This window comes from Podarcis erhardii (genome assembly GCF_964252035.2).
Source record: "Podarcis erhardii genome assembly, chromosome: 7".
In the NCBI taxonomy this organism is placed as follows: Eukaryota; Metazoa; Chordata; class Lepidosauria; order Squamata; family Lacertidae; genus Podarcis; species Podarcis erhardii.
In genome coordinates, this window is record NC_138511.1 from 47,648,621 (window position 1) to 47,661,066 (window position 12,446).

Below are 12,446 nucleotides of genomic sequence, written 5' to 3' on the forward strand. Positions count from 1 at the left end.
TCTGACTTGGTACATAAAGCGCCCCATGTTCCTAAAGAGTGAGCATTTCCCCAAATGCAAAGAACGCCTTTTCCCAGAGCCTGCACTGCCTTTTCAGGGAAGCCCCATGCAAAGGGAAAGATCTGAGGCCTTGCCGTCCCTTTCTGCCAAAAGAGGACAAGTCAGAGCCTCTAGCTTTTCCTCTTCTTCATCCTGCCTGCCTCCACCCTCCCTCCTTCTCCCTCCCTGCTCTCTCCCCTCCCTCCCCCTTTGCCTCCCTCCTCTCTCTCTCTCTCTCTCTCTCTCTCACTCACTCTCTCCTGTTTCTAATTCCTTCCACTAGCTCGAAGCCTCATTCAGCCGCCGTTGCCAGTGGAGTGGAATTCGCTGGGGATGCTGCTGCCGCTGCTCCTCCTGCGCCTCTAGTTGTGAATGGGACTTGCCTCGGCTCGCTTTCCTCTTGCCAGAGGTGACCCAGGGAGAAGCAGGCAGCCGGACTCGCAGGTAAGAGCTGACTCTCCGCCTGCCTCCGCCTGTCCTAGATTAATTTTGTGTGTGGGGGGGGGGGACTTCTTATATTCTTAATTGGAGCGATGCTCTTTGCTGCATCCATGGAGATTTTTTATTTGGGGGGGGGGAGAGGTTATGGGGAAAGGGCTGAGGGTGGATAGGGTGCAGATCTGCAAAGTGGAAGCTGCTGGAAAGAGGGGGTTAGATGGGGGCGCAGAGTTTCCTCTGCCATCGAGGCATCTGAGATTGCAGGGGCGGCGCGGGGAGGGGGGGCAAGGGAAGGATTTGGAAGCCCGGGGGTGGCTAGAAACTGACCTGAAGCCAAAGGCGAAGCTTGGAGGGCTGATCGTTGGTTTGTAGCTGGCGGCGGGGAGTTGGGGGGGGGGAGAGAAAGAAATTATGCACGCAGATCAGACACCTAGACAGGCAAGATCTCTGGGTTGTTTGGGCTCCTCTTATCTCTTGCTGGCTGTGAAAGTGCGTGGAGATAGAGCCATATGGGTGTTGTTGTTTTTCCCCCAAGCAGAACCTCCGGAGCAGCCCAGCAGCGCAGCTGGCTACCCCAGAGCAAAATGCCATAGCTGGCTTGCTGAGCATCAATTTGAGGCAATCAGATCAGTACAAATCGAGGCTCTGCGGGCAGGGGGACATTGCACAAGAAACGGCTACGGGAGTCTCGCGGGTTCTCCTCTCCCTCAAATCTAGACAGCACCCCAACCTCAAATCTTTGAGGTTTTATCTCTCTCGTTATGTTTTGTGCAAACGTCTCTCATGTCTTTACAAATATCGCTCTATCGCATGCATTGGCAAATGTTCTTTTTTATGGGGGGGAGGGGAGATAAAGTGGGTCGATAGGAACTGTGATTAACTCTGGGTTACTTCTGGAGCCTTCGGCGGTGTTTTTTTTTCGGGGGGGGCGGGCGGGCGGCGGCGGAAAAGCGGTCGACTCTGTGTGTGTGTGTGTGTGTGTGTGTGTGTGTGTGTGTGTGTAGAAGAATTGTGGGGAAGGAGACCCCTTTCAAAACATGATCCCAGAGATTCCCTTTCAGAAGATGCATGGCTGTTACCAGAGAGAGTTTTTGTCGTTGTTTGTTTGGCCAACCGCTCGCATCTTGCAGCAGCATTCACAAGGTACCCGTGGAGAGGGAGCGAGAGAGTGGTAATGTGGCTTGGCTAGAAAACCGTTATGCTCTTTGGCTGATGTATAGGTAATCTCAGCCCCAGGGAAGGTGAAATAAATCAGGCTTTGAGGCTGCCAGTCCATCTATATAACGGTCACTTTTTGAATAAGAACCCTCTTCCTGTGGAATCCTCCCTAGAGCCCATCTTACAATCTGACATCACCAGGCAAGCAACTTTACCTTTCTGGAGTGATGCCCATTTATCATCAGTGCCTTTAAATATTTATTGGGCCAGTACCAAAGCAGAGAGGTGCCAAGTTGGCACAGAGTAAGGAATGGGGGGGGGGGATATCCTTTATTATATATATTTGGTACAGTTGCTTTTGCAAAATAAAATAGAAAGGGCAGGTCTCAGTGATGTGACTGAGTTCTTTGCTCTGTGAGGACAAAGGAATCCCTTTAGCAAAATGCAGGTCAGTAGTTCAGGCGAAACAGCAACCTTTAATTTGGGAAAGGAGAACTAAGTGGTGTTTTTCTTCTTTCTCTTTCACATCCCCATGGCTCATAGTTCAGCTAGGAAACACATGATTCCTGTTGATTCATTTTGATGACACAATAAGAATTTCACAGGCCATTGACCCACTGTTAAGGAATCAAATAATTTTAATGACTTAATAATGAAACTGCGAAGTAATAAGGCTGCAATAGACCTACTCAGGTAGGCTGAGCCATGAGCAGCAGAGGGATTTCTTCCTTGGCTTTTTGTGTACGTATTTCCCCCGCTTCGTGTATCCACTTCTCTGGTTTAGAAGCTGTTTCGTCAGAGTTTGGAAAACATGTAATGCTCATTAGGAGGTAGATCTGAAACACTTGGCCTCTTCTCAGATTCAGTTATGATTTGTCAATAAAGCAAGTTCTTTGCAACAATTAAGCCGAAGTTTGCCTTGGTGGCTGCCACCTTTTGGGATTTCTGATGCAAGTTATGTCACTCTTAGGATTATTCCAAGCTCCAGAATATGATGGTGATGATGATAAAAGCTGTTTGCTTGCACGCCACGGTCCTGTAGCATTGCATCAGCACATTTCATGGTAAGGCAGTAAAGTAGACCTTAATGCCTGGAAGAGTTCTTCTTTTGTTTCCAATCCCAGAAGGCTGTTTCAGCACATTTTAAAAGGTGCTGCACCCCAGGAAATGTAAAATTGACCACAGTTTGAAAACATTTTGCCTTGCTGCTTCTTGAGAACAAATAAAGTTAGAGAAGGAAGAATTTCAGTCTGCAGGCTTAAAAAAAATATCAAACAAAGACCTCTATGCCCCCAAGAAAACCCGTATGATTCCTTGTTGCAGTTCTGCTTTATATAATTTATATTTAAAACCCAATCCTCTGATAATGCAACCAGAGGAAACGGGTGATAGGGATGTGCTATTTATAGGCTTCTCATCAGTTCTAACTTTGCAGAAAAGAAATGCACAAAGTTTGCACATTTGGGTGAGTTCATTAGCATAGAAACTATTACAATAAGCTCGGTCAAGAGCGAGGCAAAGAAATTCCCTTTGCAGTGTTGATAGTTGATCTCTCATTGGTGGGTGGGGTGAGGTCTGTGGACAGATAATCTGACAAAGTGCAATGATTTACATTGTGGAATTATATATGGAAGATGAGATGCATATAGAATGGTGACAGAGGATGGTGGTTCTTGGGATTTTTTCTTCACCTGATATCATGTATTTCCCCCCATTTGTCTGACAAAGCATTAACATCAGCCTAATAGGAGGGGCTACTTCCTCGCTAATGAATCGTGTTTAGAGTCCAGGCAACTTAGGCTGCATTTTTATACACACTTCCCTGAGAAATAAGGCCCATTGAATCCAACGGGAATTACTTCTGATCAAATATACATAGAACTGCACTCTCACAAACAAATGCAGTTTGACCAAATAAGATAAATTAAATGGAGAGGATCCCCCCTCTTGTAAAACAGTTACACTCATTGTTGAATATGGATCTTGCAGAAAGAGGAACTTTGTAACTCAACCACAAGATTTTGTGAAATTGCAACGGATTTGCAGATTTTTTTATTTATTAAAAAGAAACACATTTAAATAAAAACAAAAGAAAAGACCGTGAAACGAATTTTAGTTTCTGGAAATGCTAAGAATTCAGGTGTTTTTTAAGAAACAAAAAACAAAAACCCAATTGTCTTCTATTTTCAAAACAAGTAAATGAATTGTATGTGGGGCACTTGACCCAAGAGCTTTTGACAAAGAAAATCATGTTTTCACCTAAACAAATGTCATTTGTTCTTTGGTCATTTAAGAAAAAAGAACAACAGCCAGTTTGGTGTCAAATCAGATGCCTATGTACTGCTGTTAATTCACACTTCACATGACCTCTCTGGTGTTTATACCACTGAGCTTTAAAAATCCCACTGTTGGATCTTTTACTTTTCATTTCCAGCCTCAGTGAACAATTCCTTTGGATGCCCATGGATTCCTGAGTGAGACAAACCCCCATAGGATTTTTAGTCTGCAATAATACTATGGATTAGTTGATCAATACTGGAGTGCCATAGCCAAATTAAAATGAAATGGATGAGTGTGTCTATCGGTGGGGCAAAATATCCCAAATTTAAACATCAAACTCTATTAAGGCTACAATCCTAAATAATGTTCTGGAAAGTAAGTCCCGCCAAGCTCAGTGGAACTAACTTCTGGGTAAACATGTGATTTGTTTTATGTGATTTGATTTTGTTGTAAACTGTCCTGTGGCTTATACAAAGGGTAGCATCTAGTTCATTCAAACAAACAAGCATAGGATCAGGCTGTAAATGACAAAGGAAATACAGAAGCCTAAAAATTGTCAGAAGCTGCAATCCTATGCACACTGGGAGTTCTATCTATGGGGCTAGTTTCTGAGCAGGCATGCATAAGATTGCACTGTGAGAGTGACATGGTCCTCATGATTTCATCAAGAATATTGTCCCTTGAAAGCAAATCTCCAGAAAGCATAGCAAAAAAACCAACACGTTTTACTTCCATGTACACCAAGGGTTAAAAGTTCTTTTAAATCTATTTTTTACTGTGCCTGCTTTGTTTATGAATCCTACCATAGTTGCTTTTAATAAAGGGCCTTGTGTTTTTGGAAGGTATTGCTAGACCTAGACCCTCCATGCCTTCAGGCGGTATTAGCAGGGAATCTGTAGCCCTGTCTATATTTAGCAATTTGTTTCCCTAAGAGCTGGGCCTTGTGTGCACTAGAGGGCGCTGGTGCTCTTCTGTATGTCCTTGCTTGTGGCCCATCTGCTTTTTAGGCCACTGTGAAAAGCTGTTTTGTTACCACCGGCATTGCTTGCCCTCTCAGGGGAGACGGAATTCAATCTCTCTGTGGTTCAGGCTAATGCTCAGGCAGTTTGTCAGGATTAACATCTTTCTAGTCGGTCTTTCTAGTATTACCTTCAGCCGCATACTACCAGTTCTCTGCAAACTTCTGGAATTCTGTCACCCCAGATTCTCTGAAGAATGAAGAAGTAAGATCAGCCCCACAAATACCTTCAATCGTTTTCTCTCCTGCAGAGAAAGCATCTCCCCAAGTGTGGCTAGCTGTGAGGCTATCCTCTATGCTGCAGCCAAGGCCAGAGTCCCTGCATTAGTGATATAACTTTCCAGTTTTAAAAGGACCAGGTAATGGAGAATGGCAGTAGCTCAGTGGCAGAACTTGAGAGGTTTATGGAACTCAGTCTGTGACCTAGTCAGCCCAAAACCTTTGATATGTTTTGACACATATAGACAATGGGACTTACATGTGATTTGGGTCCCACCATCTTGGAGCCCATTGAATGTACACTGCAAATGTTGAGCTATTTACAAACTGTAGCAGTAAAGGAACTCTGAACAATCTCCCCACAACACATACACACTTCCAATTAAGAAATTCAGCATCTCAAGTAAGCTGAAAGAATTTGGTGTAAGGGTTCACAGAATCATAGAGTTGGAAGGGAACACCAGGGTCATCTAGTCCAACCCCCTGCAATGCAGGAATCTTTTGCTCAACGTGGGGCTCGAACCCACAACCCTGGTTGAGCCAGCAATAAAACATACTCTCTGATGGTGGCTGCCCCGTGATAAAGAACTGTATGGGATACAATCAACAGGATTTAGCTGGGGGAAAGGAGTACAACTTAAGTAAATGCTGATTTAGTCACCTCACATTCTCCAAGGAGTGAAATGCAGCTTCTTTCAACTCCTGCAAAAGGGTTTATTGAAATACTTAATTGTTCTGGGAGGGATCCTGGGCTTCAATAGCAAAAAAAAATCTCTGTGTATGGACTTGCCTTGCCCCGGGTTAGGGGGCGCAAATTACTTGCCTTGCCCCGGGTGCTGACAACCCACGCTACGCCGCTGGTGGGCCCTGTAAATAAATGGGGGTGGTAGGAGTGGACGACAGTGAGGTCAGATCTGTGATGAAGAGATCCCTGTGAGAGATCCCTGTTTTCTTCTTCTTGGCACAACACTGCAATTCAGAAGCGGGCTAAAGTCTTTCACTGGCCACACTTCCTTGGTTGGGCCACCTGAAATGCTGACTTATTCATTCTGTACATTTAATGGCTCAATGCAATGTCAACTGGTGAGGTGTGTGCTTTAACTTTGTCACAGACCAAACACCGCAGGCACAGCTTTCAGGTCACCCAACATCAGCTCAAAGGCAGTGCTTTATGTTGGGAGTCACACACACACACACACACACACACACACACACACACACAGCTTTATTGCAGTCCATAGACACAAAATGCTCAGTGTTGGGAGTCCACTTGCACACTGGGCCACAAGTCACCATGCCTGAAATATGAACAGATGTATGGCAGGATAGAGATACAGTTTTGCAGATGCAAGCCCATTCATTGTGGCAGAAGCTTTGGTGGACTAGAGGGCTGGTTTTGTCAAGATGGCAGTGAGAAAAATGAAATGAGAAATATGAATTATTATAAATAAGTTGCCTAGCAAACATGTGGGCTAATGTTCTAGACCTTTATTCCATTTTGTGATTGAAGGAGGCTCTGTGATCTGTGTGGGATGACCTCTTGCTCATTGTCAAGAAGACAATGTTTTGCATCAAATGTGCATATGCTAACAAGATTGATAGACAGTGCTATATTTCTAGGGGGGGAAAAAGGTGTCTGGACTTAACCGTGAATGCCTCACCTCCCTTGTTCTCTTATAATGGCAATGGTGCCCACAAGAGCAGTGCTTTTTTCTAAAAAAAATGTTTAGGGGTACTCTCGTTTTGACTCAAGAAAATCACCATTTTATAGTTCAAATCAGGAAAAATAAATGCAATAAATGGACAAGTGCAAAGATTCACAAAATGTTTAGAGGTATGCGTACCCCTGCATCCCCCCAGAAAAAAAACACTGCACAAGAGAGATGCCAGAACTTAGTTTCTGTGAGATCCGGCTAAAAAAAGCCCTGTATAGATATTCACAAATAACTGTAATGGGGTGTGGGGAAATCAGTATAGCTCACCATAGTCTCCTGGTCAGCTGCAAACTTTTGATAGGAAACTTTAGTTCCTACTATCCCTTCTTAGAAGCTTTTATCTTTAGACTGGAATTCAGCTCCACAGCCATTCCAACAGAAGCTGCCCCTTGTAAAGTAACCCTAGGTCTGATTACAGACACAGGGCCAGTTTTCTAGGCTAGGTGGAGTGTATTCCTTGGGCTGTAAGAATTGCAGCTCAGCATCCGGAGTCCCTGACTTGAGGCCCACTCTTATAAGGCAGCCACTTCACCAGTGGCGAGGAGATTTTTTTTCAGACAGAGGGCCACATTTCTTAATGGGGAACCTTTCCGGGGCCACATTCCCATTGTGGGCAAAACCTAAGAGGTAAGTGGTTGGAATGATGGACGGGGCTCTCATTGGCCGCACAGAAGTGTCCATAAACCCACTCCAATAAGGCAAGCAATGGGTGTTTTCAGAGTTTAAGGACACATACCAGGAGGAAAAAATACTCCAGGAGGACGCAGAGCAGGGCCAGTGAGTGGTGGGACCTGGGGAGAGGGCATGTTCAGGGACAGTCCCAAGGAACAGATTGGGCCACCATGCCTGAGATTTCCTAGTGACTTCTCTGTTTCCCACAGCAAGATTGCTACCTAGTTTTAAAATCCAAGGGTAGAGGAAAGAGATGGGACCTGGAATAGTTCCAAAATATAGGATTAAAAATAAAAAACAAGAAAATAATAATGCCAGTTATAAAAGGGCTAGGGAGATCGGCTTCAAGTTTCAAATATGTATAGTCAGCCCCACAGCTCAAAGCCTTTATGCATTTTGCAAGTAATTCTACTCTGCCACCTTGGCAGCTTAATGTATTGTATATACCTGCATGCCTGGAAAGTCCAATTATATAGATATAATAGTTCTCCCCTGCCATTAAGCACAGGAGAAGAGAACCTTAAAGAGATGAAGCAGTGTATTTCAGGAATAAGGCATTTTTTAAGAAAAGCAAAAATGATACTGAATTCTTCCATATTCTAATCATAATTAGAATTATTCTACTTAATTTAATCAGATTTATTCTAGTTAAGAACATGGCTACCACTCTAGAATTTCTAGTTAATTTAATAGCTGCACCAAGGTACAGGCAAATCTGATCCAGCCATAGTAGCTGGGTTGAGCTCAAATAATATCGCTGCCCTACCTCCTCCATGTATAGGACTATGTTTTACACCAAAATAGATTTTTGAAATGGATGGTATTAAACATGCAATCTGCACGCTTGCGTATATGAGAAATTGCACTAATAGAAGTTTAATTTTCCGATCAAATTGGACCAGAAATGAGGCTTGCTGGAAATAATCAACTAGATAGTAGAAATGCGGATAAGGATACATACAAAAAGATGAGACAGAGGCCTTTGACTATGGCCAGAACTTTGAAAGCTGCTTTGCTGGCTGGAGGTTGAAAAGGAAACCTGTAATTGTTCCTTCCATGGAGGTTTTCAGACCATCTTGTATTTCAAACACCTGCAACAGCTTGGCCCCAACCCATATTTCTTATAGGTGACATCAAACGTTAGTAATGCTCATAGTAGACCCACTGAGATCAATGATCTGAAGTAATAATGTATCTTTTATGAGAATGACTTAATGAATGGGTGAGGAACCTCAGGCCCAGGGACCATGTGTGGCCCTCCAGATCTCTGTCTGGCCCTTGAAACTCTCCTAAGACCACCCCACTCTCTGATCTTGCTTTGTATTCTGGAGTGGTTTTGCCTGGCTGGAATGTGCCCCTGAATTCTAATATTACTCTAACAACGCCTCTTGCTTGCCAGGATGAAATATATAGGGGTGTGTGAATGCAAACTTGTCTTCTGTACAAAAGTAAAATGTACACTAGTTCCTACTCCCACTTTCCCCTCTGATCCTGCCCACCGGTGGCATGTGGTCCCACGAAAGGACTGTGGCTCTCAGACTGACTGAATTGGATATTACTCTGTGTGCTTTTATATGTAGGAAGAAGAAATATGTTTTGGTTTTTTTTGGTGGGGGGTTAGTTTGGTTGGAGGAAGCTATTTGTCCAGGTAAGATCTCATTCTTCACCTCCCTGCCCCCGCTGGTTTTCTCCCATTTCACCCCTCTCTTCCTAATGCCATGTAACTTATATGGAACTGAGGTGTTGTTTCTTGGAATGAGGAAAGGTAATTTTTCTTTTTTTTCTGATCCATGCGTGTCAAGCACACACAAACAAACAAACAAACAAACAAACAAGTGCACTTAGTGGGGCTGCTTTACAGGGGACACCTGGGATCTTGTGTTTATATATCTCAGCATGGACTAGACATCAGAAGTTGCAGGAGGTATGCCATTGGTCATAGAATATAAATGTTACTATGTGCAGTAAAAAATGGCTTTCTGGAAATGAAAACAAAGTAAGAACATACTCCGCATAAATGCACTCATTAGGCTGTCCCCACCTGCACTCATTTATCTCTAAACTGAGACCTATGGGCCAGATTTCTGTTATTAAGAAGGCTTCATGTAAAATAATTGTGTGTGTGTGTGTGTGTGTGTGTGTGTGAGAGAGAGAGAGAGAGAGAGAGAGAGAGAGAGAGAGAGATGGTAGAATTACTATGATTCAAATTGTTATTTGTTATGGAATGCAGAAGTAAAATAGGAATGGGGGTTTGAGGAATTCTTTATGGCAAAAAGATGGGACTTTGGAAAGGCATGAAGGAATCAAGGAAGTAGTGAACTTCTGACTTTATCACTGTGTTAGTGATAAAATAACAGGCATAAGGTTTTGTAGTGTGTTATGTAAATGTGATGTTATTCTTACAAGTGGGACGTTCAAAAAAACATTGCAGTGTTGAGTGCTTCTAGCCAGCCATACCCTTTCAGAGACTACTGCATTCCATTCCCCTTCCTCTTCCAGCTACCTGAGTATATGCATTTTTGTAAACAATGCTTGGCTGGGGAGCAAAAAGAGAAGGGTGTATTTCAAAGGATGGCTGTGTTCAGTTTGCATATTTTTTGGGAAAGTGTGAATTAGGTAGATTCACCTTTAAATATGAACTGATTTGAATTTCTGTACCATCCATTACCAGCATTAAATGAACAGAATTCCTGAGAAGACACTTTCCAGAGAAAGGCTGTTGGAGAATGTTAGGTAAAGGTAAAGGTACCTCTGACCGTTAGGTCCAGTCGCGGACAACTCTGGAGTTGCGTGCTCATCTCGCTCTATAGGCCGAGGGAGCTGGCATTTGTCTGCAGACAGCTTCCAGGTCATGCGGCCAGCATGACTAAGCCACTTCTGACGAACCAGAGCAGCACATGGAAACACTGTTTACCTTCCCACCGGAGCGGTACCTATTCATCTACTTGCACTTTGATGTGCTTTTGAACTGCTAAGTGGGCAGGAGCTGGGACCGAAGAACAAGAGCTCAGAATGTTACCTCCCAAGAATATCCAGAATGATCCCCTCAACTTCAACTTCACTGCCCATGAAGAATTCTGGGAGGCCTTTCTTCAGCCCTAGTTTCCATTTGTCAACTACAGTTGACTTAAGCAGAAATTATTATCATTATAAGAGTATTTAGAGATTTCGAAATACACTGTATCAAGAGATGTGTAGTGGGGTGAATGGTTAGCCTTGAGGGTGACTGGGCTGAGCCCCCACCATCACCCGAGGGGGAAGCATTGATTAGCAATAGCATGCTTCATTAACATCCCACTTTCTCAATCATTGTAATTGTGGCTCTTCTCTTAAAATATAAAATAAAGTAGAAAAGGTTTCATCCCAACCTAATCAATCTAATGTGTTAACATTTGCATAATTTCCCCTTTAATGTTTTAAAAAGCAGCAGCGTGGGTTTTTAAAAATGCATTGTGTGCATAGACTATAATCAAAGTGTTGAAGAGTGCAAGGTTTACATTTATTATATATGGTGCTAAATTTTCCCTGTGAGTCTCAATGAGATGAACCTTCCCTTTTCTGTTCTGCCTACCTCATCTCATCATATGAACGGTAGATGTTTTCTCCAAACCTCAGGGTCTAGCATGATTGGCATCTGTTAATGCTATGAAGAAATAAGTTGCTAATAAAAATAAAATGTGGAAACCGAGCAAGTGCAGATCATCAGCCCTATTTTTTGTAAGAACATAGTAAGAGTTCTGGTGGATCAGACTGAAAGTATAGGCATAAGCGGCACCATTGAGAATGAGCCTGTTCAAGGTGGCTCCCCAATTAGGGAAGACTTCCTCCACAGAAATCTTCCTGGTGACAGCATGGTCTTCCTTTGGGCATGAGGCAAAAACAATTCCTCATTATCCAGGCTTGTTATTATCTTAGGCCCCATCTGCACTATACATTTAAAGCACCATCATGCCATTTTTAATAGTCACAGCTTACCCCAAAAGAATTTTGAGGACTGTTGATTGTTCAGAGTGTTAAGAATGGTTAGGAAGCCCTTATTGCCCTGACAGAATAACAATTTCCTGAGTGGTTTAAAAATCAGGTTCCTCTTCCCAGGGAACTCTGGGAATTGCAGCTTTGTGAGGCGAAGAGGGTCTTCTAACACCTCAGCACTTTTAACAAGCCACAGTTCCTAGTATTCTTGGGGGGGGGGCAAGAGAAGCTATGACTGTTAAAGTGGTAGAACAATGCTTTGGATGTCTGGTAGAGATGTGCCCATAGTTTCAGGAAACTGTACTTCACTCACCTGTCAATTCCCTTCATTTCCCCTTTTTATACAAGTAAGAATAAAACCAAAAGACCACATATATAAATTCCCTTGTCTAGCTTTCCTTACTAGGGACAAACTCTCTTTTTTAAAAGATAACAAGCACTTAACAAGACTTTAGGCAGACTTTTCTACTACAGTTAAGTAAAATGCAAAATCTTGATAATATCTGTCCTGGATGAAAGTGCTACATGTACAGATCAGCATAATCCATCCATGGGCCTGGGTGCCCGAAGTCTGCAGATAATCACAAATCCAGCGAGAGTCCAAGATTTGCTATTTGCATTTGTGTTTTAGTGAAGATATACATAAGAACATTGAACTTTAGTTAGCCTTCTCTCTCTCTCTCACTGCTTTTTAGAGAAATTGAAAAACTGCCTGCTGTGTCTTTCAAATTGCCAGCCAAGGAACAGTATAATGTGTTCCAAGCACACACGGGTAAATTCCTGGTACCCGGTCTACTGCAGTGATAGTTAACCAATGGAATCTCCTGTTCCTTTTGAACTCCAGCTCTTTTCATCCTTGACCATTGGCCATGCTGGTTGGGGCCGATGGAAGTCCAACAACATCTGGAGAGCCACAAGTTCTCCCTGTCTGCTCT

General features: G+C 43.2%; 1 protein-coding gene across 2 annotated transcripts in view; it reads left to right on the forward strand.

Annotated features, from left to right (window-relative positions):
• Window positions 1-286: 286 nt before the first annotated feature.
• The window catches only part of CDH11 (cadherin 11), a 110,933-nt gene continuing 98,773 nt past the window's right edge, over window positions 287-12,446 (forward strand). For both annotated transcript variants that reach the window (XM_081870518.1, XM_081870519.1), the window contains exon 1: window positions 287-483. The gene's annotated coding sequence lies outside the window, so the exon portion shown is untranslated. The remainder of the gene's footprint in view (window positions 484-12,446) is intronic.